The 7034-nt window shown below is 40.0% G+C and overlaps 1 long non-coding RNA gene across 1 annotated transcript; it reads right to left on the reverse strand.

The window, feature by feature from the left end:
- Window positions 1–216: 216 nt before the first annotated feature.
- On the reverse strand, window positions 217–6545 carry LOC130679195 (uncharacterized). The gene is made up of 3 exons (XR_008992277.1): window positions 4774–6545; window positions 2546–2805; window positions 217–581 (listed from the first exon to the last, which is right to left on the reverse strand). It is a non-coding gene; the product is annotated as an uncharacterized LOC130679195 (long non-coding RNA).
- Window positions 6546–7034: the final 489 nt, after the last annotated feature.

Below are 7034 nucleotides of genomic sequence, written 5' to 3' on the forward strand. Positions count from 1 at the left end.
GAGATCTTAAACTATTGTTTACTCTTACCACTACTTCAAAGTTTTCAGTAGTTACTGTTACATAATGTGCTACCAAAAGCACAAATATATGTTACACATGTACAACTATACACAACTCTTCAGTGTCTTACTAATTACATGTAGCCTTTTTCTTAATTATTCTGAGGTGTCGTAAATGGTTAAGAATGTCTGATCTGATAGAATAGTGGACATAGATAGGATTTTACCAATCATTTAATCCATCTTCTTCATTTAAAATTGAAAAATGAAGTGTAGTGAACACTGTAGTTGACTTACCTCTCCCCTAATTAGTTTTTATAATTGACTTCAAATCAAGGGCAGAATTGGATTGTTTAAAGAAAACACCATCCCTCCTATCAGTGATTCTCCTGGAATGGGCTGCTGCAGGGCTGGAATGCCAAACTTTTCTGAGAAAATTCTATTTTTTTCCTTAAATAAGAGAGATAGGATACCATTCTTTGTCCTCCACTTAAGTGAGTATGAAGAAAAGTCCCCTTTTTTTTGCTGATAGCCATCTTTCAGTTGTGGTTGGAGCCATCCTTGTAACAAAAGGGATAAATCTAAGAGAAAAGAGGAAAAGAAGGAAGGTGATTTCTCAACAACTGATTGATATGACCCAACTCCACCTTTGCATTCCCAGTTACAAGTTAATGATATGTTCTCAGTTGTTATTCTGTATTTTTAAGCCATTGTGAGCTGATTTAAAATTGTTCACAAAGTTGATTTAACATCATTCCACCTATATTTTTAATTCAATATTAACCCTACTGTGTGCCAGATACTTCCCTAAGCAATTTATTTATATTGAAACCTACATTCTTCACAAAACCCTATTATTGTCCCCATTTCTACAGATGAGGGAATCAAAGTGCAGAGCAGTTAAGTCACTTGCCCACAGTGGTCCAGTCAGTAGTGAATGGAACTGGGATCTGGAACTGCCTGAAGACTGGAGATCCATATTGGGTGTGTAGCTCCCTGCTGCCCACCCATTTTCTATCTCCCCAAAATCTTACTGCTAGGTTCTATAAAACCATGGGAACTATTTAGCTGTGTCTTGATTTTACTTATGCATGTAAGCCCCATGAGAAAAAATGATAATTGAAAGTAAAAAAGAAAAAATCTTGCATTTGCTTAAAATGTGATAAGTGTTTTTACACAGTTACAATATCAACATTCTTTCAGGAATTGCTGTTTTGTGACCGAGGAACACCTGAGTATGAAGTAAATTAGAAAACTGCATTCTAGGAAGTAAGGAGCTTCCTTGGGTTAAGGTTTAATTTTGGGGTAATTTAGTAGCAAATAAGAGGGGAGAAAAAAATGTGTCAATATCAAGCAATGGCCACCTCAAAAATGGTGATGTGGTGGGTCCTAGAGGAAGTCAACATGGTGAGTATACAAAAGGGTTCTGGGAACTGAGCAGTGGGAAAACAGAAAAGCAACTGGTGAGCCAGAGACAAGTCATTGGGGCTCAGTTCTGGGCAATTCTAGTTACGGTAGGCAATTCATGTGGCTTGATTTCATTGGCTTTACATGCAAACTAAAACCCACAGGTAGGACTCAGGTGTGCAATAGTCAATACTATGTAATCATTTAAAACCTGTGTTCTAAACTTGTTAAATCAAAACAGTTGCAAAGAGTATTGGCTAAAATAATAGATTTGTAGTTCTTCCCCTATACAGCTTCACACAATGGGTATCAAAGAGGAAGAAACATTTGCATTTTAAAGAAATATCCATGATGGGTCTTCAAATCTGGCAAATTTCAAAATTACTGATTTTAGATTAATGAAATAAAAAAAAGAGAGAGACAATAGTTATGACTATAAAACGGGGGATGCAATACAAATCAGTTCAGTGGAGATTTGAACAACATTCTTTTTAGGTTGGAAACATGTACAACCTTCATTCATGAGATATCTACTGACTACAAACTATATGCTAGCCATTAGTGCTGTATGTAAGTGGCGATTTGTGATAAACATATTGTGATTTTTCTCCCCAGATGTGTTTAGTCAACAGGAGAGATACATAAGTCAATAGGCAATTTTAATACAGTTTGATAAATTCAATATCAGAGTTACGTAGTTTTTTTTATAATTTTACAGTAGCACATAGAAGCTTATGACCTAATTTTAGGAAGCCATGCCTAAATTGAGAATTGAAAGGCAAAGGAGGGATATGTGCAGGATATGCAAAGACGGAAGTCTTCCATGGAGTAAAGCCTTATGTGAGGTGGTGGCAAAGCAGGCAGAACAAGGCGGGAGAGTGACATAGAAAACAGACGATGAAGGGTCTTCAGAAAATGCAGAGAGACACTGGAGAGATTCAAGCAAAGCATAATCAGGTTTGTATTTTAGAAAGTGACCTCAGAGTAGCGAATGAAATCCAGTAAGACCAACTTTATAGTCAAAGAGGTTAATTAAGAAACTGGAGAAGTAAATCAGGCTTTGATTATCGTCACCTTGTATTAATTTTTTTTGTTATGTAATATTATCACAGACTTAGTGGCTTAAAACAACACATACCTGTTTCTGTGGATTGAACGTGGCTTCCCTGCCTTACGGTTTCTATGACTGCCAAGTATCAGCCAGGGCTGTGTTCCCACGTGGAGACTATGGAAGGGGCGGCCTTCCGTTCCTTATGGTTGAACTAAGAGCGTCGGTGTTTGCTGATGCTCGGTCAGATGCTAACCCTCAACTTCTGAAAGTTACCGGCAGTCCTTGCCATGTGACGTTGCTCAACATGGCTGGGCTGATAGAGGCATCCTAAGGTCTGTGCGTCGTACCTGAATTTAAAAAAGGTCATTAAGGATGAAAAGAAATGTGTAAGTTCAAGCTGTTGTCAGAGCGTCTTGAGTGAGCTTACATTTTTACATCAGTTACCATTACAATTGAGCAGTTCATGAACCTGCAGAATATTTCTTAAACATAAAAACAAAAGCATCTGACCCTTCGCTTCTTGAGTGATTATTTTCTGTATTAGGTGCAAGTGCTGGGACTATAGAATAATTGTCTTCTATGCTGTGTAATGATTATAAACTAGATGTTTGCTCTGAGTAGAGAAGAAGACTTGGAAGGAATATTCCCCTCCATGGACAGTGACTTTAAAGACATTCTTTAATTACTAAGAAAAGATGCCCCAAGAGTGCCACCCTTTCCCAGAAACACTAACAGCAGGCATTAGTCACAGTCTTGGCACAGGAGCAGATGCTGGAGTCCTGGAACTTCACTTCCAAGTGGTTAAAACCAAGCATTTCATTTCAACATGTCACAGCTATTTGACATTTCAGGAAAGAGATTACGAATTAGTTTAAGTAATTTAGCCAAAACCTAAGGAAATTTTTCTAAATTACTTCCACCTTGTAGCATTGCCATATGTGTCTCCAAATTCTACTTGTCCTATATATGTCCCGAGTGTGTTATTATTCAGAGAGAGCAAAAGCCTGTTCAAATCATTTGCAGAAATCCCATAAGCTCTAGCAGTATCCTGGGCAGTTAATAGGACTAAACTAGGAATCTTTCACTTAACTGCAGTGCTGAACGTTCACACCCTTGAATATTGATCTAATGACAGATTACAAAGCGTTCCTCAGTAGGCTTACAGATCGAGTACAATTTTTGACTGATTCCCCATGTAATTGTTGGTATATAGGAAGGCAAGTGGTTGTTTCATTGGTATTGGTGCTGCTAGGTGATGCCAGGTGGACCTGAAATGCCTTCCTGATCACCAAAGTGTCACATCAGACATGCAAACTCAGTTTGCCCATAGTGAGCCACCACCCCAGTGGGTAAGTCCAAACTGGATGCAGAATGTTGCCCACTGACGTGCCGGCGTCTTTTGGAACAGCTGTGGAACAGCCTTGTGCTCACTCCCCTTCATGGAGTTTTATTTTCTCCAGCTTGCTGCTCCTGCAGGCAAGACACATGGGCAAGGAAACCAAGTGACGATTTGGAGACTGCAAGTGTAAATTAGGCTAGAAAAACAATACATGTAGTTAGCAAAATAACTATGACAATGCTTATATGGCTAATTGTAATACTAATAATGATAAACATAATTTTGTAATAATGCTGCTAGTAGTAACAATAGCTAATATTTTGGTGGTTCATAGGGGCAAGTCAGAGTGTTGAAGTAGTTAATCACCCTAAGCTAATTTTAATTCCCCGTTTAGAAAAGAAACTAAACTTTGGGTCTATTTATATGTTTTATCCAAAATACCTCACTCATAAGTACCAGAGGAAGATTCACACTTAGCTGTATCTTTCTTGAAGTTCTTTGAAGTTCTTAAAGATATATAATATGGCCAATTTCATTGCAAGGATGTGAAAAATAAAACAATCTGAACAAACTGCTGGTTGAAATAAAAGGGAAAATTTTTAACAAAAGTATATTTAGGAATCAGTTTTTACCATCCATATTTCAAAGCATTATAATGCTGTCAAAAAATATGGCATTATTTTTTCTGGAAATCATAATTAAAGGAGTTCAATTAAACATAATTAAAACAACCCATTCCTCAATGCTGATAAACAGATCTGGTGTTCTATAACTGTAACTTGGTTATTTATTCCTTCTATTTTTCTAAAGTGCATTATTTTCCATTAAATGATTGAGATGATGTATTTCACAGAGTTTAAAAATAAGTCTGGTCCATTGGGTTGGTTACACCTTCTCCATGTTCACCCCTCAGACAGCACACAAGCACTCTTTGTTATTACCTGTAGCAAAAAATGCTTGCCTGTGAAATCATTACCTTCGGTTCTCAATAAAGTCTAAGGCTGAAGCACTCAGCTCATGATTTTTTCCCCCCTATTTTCTTAGCTTGAATTCTGGACACACAGTCTTGCCATTATAAATACTGCCTGTGGGAAATAAGGAAGTAGAGCCGCTTGTGTGCTTCACCAACGGACGTGCCAGATGCCAGCCAACTGCCTAGCATGCAGCCAGTAAAGCAAACAGAAACCACACTGAGGCTTCCATGCATGGAGAATTGTAAGCATAGGCTCGCCGATGCTTTTATTTGAAAGTGCCCAGTTTATTCTACATATTTTATATATCATGCTCTACCCAGGGCACTACAGAGGATGTGAGGACAGGATAAACAGTATAGAGCAACTGTATGATGTGTGGGAGGTGGGGACAGCCTCGCTGTGAAATGATTGCCCCTTTTTCTACTCACTTTTTTTGCATTGTCTCCCATTCCCACATACTGAGAACATGTTTACCAACCAATGACAGTGTCTCAAGTTGGAAGTGAAGTCATGCCTAGTGCATTATCTACAGCCCTGTCCTCAAAACCTTTCTTTTCCTTTCCCTTTCTCTTCTTCATTCCTGGATAGTCTAATGGTCCAAGCACAGTTGAGAAAGCCTGTGCACTTCTCAAATCCATCATCATTTCAATATAGTCAGGGAAAGCAGAACAGAGCCTTGTGGGGAAAATAATTACACTATTTGTTAAGTTACTGTCTCTCAGCTCCAAACCTACTTTCTCCTCCTCTTTGCAATAGGGCTCTGCAAACCACTTTTGTTGTATACAAACGGTTGCCCGTCAAGCTTTGACAACGAGGGGAGCCAGAGGAGCCTGCTAAGTTGGAGGAGGAGGAAGAGGCTTGCTCTTTCCTGTTCTCTGCTGGTTGCTGTTGGGCTTCCAACTGCTATGGTTCCTGTGGGCATCGCGTCAGCAAGGCTTCACGCTGGAGTGGCAATCCCTCCCCACAGGGTGACAGAGGAAGACTGGGAAGTGGAGACAGAAAAGGAGACATGCTCCTTTCCGTGTGTTCCCTGTATGCTTCCCCTGGGATTCTTTCCTGCCTTAGTGTCCTGGGAACATCAGCTCAGCAACACATCCTCCCCCTGCAGAGGCAGTTCCTTCCCAGAGCAGCAAGTGAACCCCACTTTCCGTTCCGCCAGCACTCACTGCGCCAGCCACACTGATGTCGGCACCGTAGACTGGCATCAGAAGTCTGGCTCCCAGCCCTGCAGGACCCCTCTTCCGAGCTCAGAGGTGCAGCACCCTCGCCGGAGAGCTGTGGCACACCAGATCCAGTCTTGCCAAAGGCCCGGAGAAATATAGCTGAATGACAAATTATCAGGCTCTCTCTGTGAACTCTATAAAGAACTTCAAGCAGTTGTAGAGTGTTTCCAGAGAGCAACTGGAAGATTAAGGTCATAGCTTTAAAGCTGAAGATTTAATTTTTCAGATGATGCTCTTGGTTGGGCATTTTTGGACTCTCTTTTAGAGGCTGTTAATATCACTCTGTTCACTAATTTTAACTACTCTATTTTCCCTAAGAGCTTACACATCTTCAATATTGTAAGCTTGTAGAGGGTAGGAACCTTCTGTTATGTATTCTCAGTACATGGGCAGCGCTCAGTATGTCTGAATGCTTACGACAAAGGAATTGTTTGGCTTTGGCTGTAGTTCCTGATTTGTGAACAGCAGGTTGCCAGAAAGGCTCTCCCTACAGCGTTTGGAGACAGGGTTGTCGCAGAGAAATAGAATGGTAACTTAATAGCGGCCTTAATTCAAAGTATCATCAGCAGGGAAGGAAATGTGAGTAGCAGCAAGAAATGGCAAATTGCAGCTTCTACAGGGCAAAGGTAAAAGAGAGCCAAACAAAACAAAAAGCCCAAGAGACTCAAAAGAGTTATATTAAGATTATAGCAGTAAAGACTTCTTAAAACAGCAGTCTCAGGGCCTGACTATCGGCATCATTAATATCACAGACTAAGAATAGAAGCTGTGAAACCCTAGGAAGCTACCAAAAAGTGGAGAAACACTGAAGGGGTGAAACATACAACTAAAGCAAAGAAAAGCTGCCTCTTGAAGCTTTTTATTCTGCAGCAGTTTCACCCAGAGCAAGCTGCTCCCTTTCCAAATGCCTTAAATCAAGCAGCAGGTGTCCACAGCCTCAAGGTAAGAAATATTAAGCAGACTTGAGGCATTGCAGAGGTGGAGCTGGAAGATTTGTCAGGGTGGTTCTCTGCCAATTTTGTTTCTTTTTACCTTCATAT

The sequence above is a fragment of the Manis pentadactyla genome, chromosome 10 (genome assembly GCF_030020395.1).
Source record: "Manis pentadactyla isolate mManPen7 chromosome 10, mManPen7.hap1, whole genome shotgun sequence".
Classification (NCBI taxonomy): Eukaryota; Metazoa; Chordata; class Mammalia; order Pholidota; family Manidae; genus Manis; species Manis pentadactyla.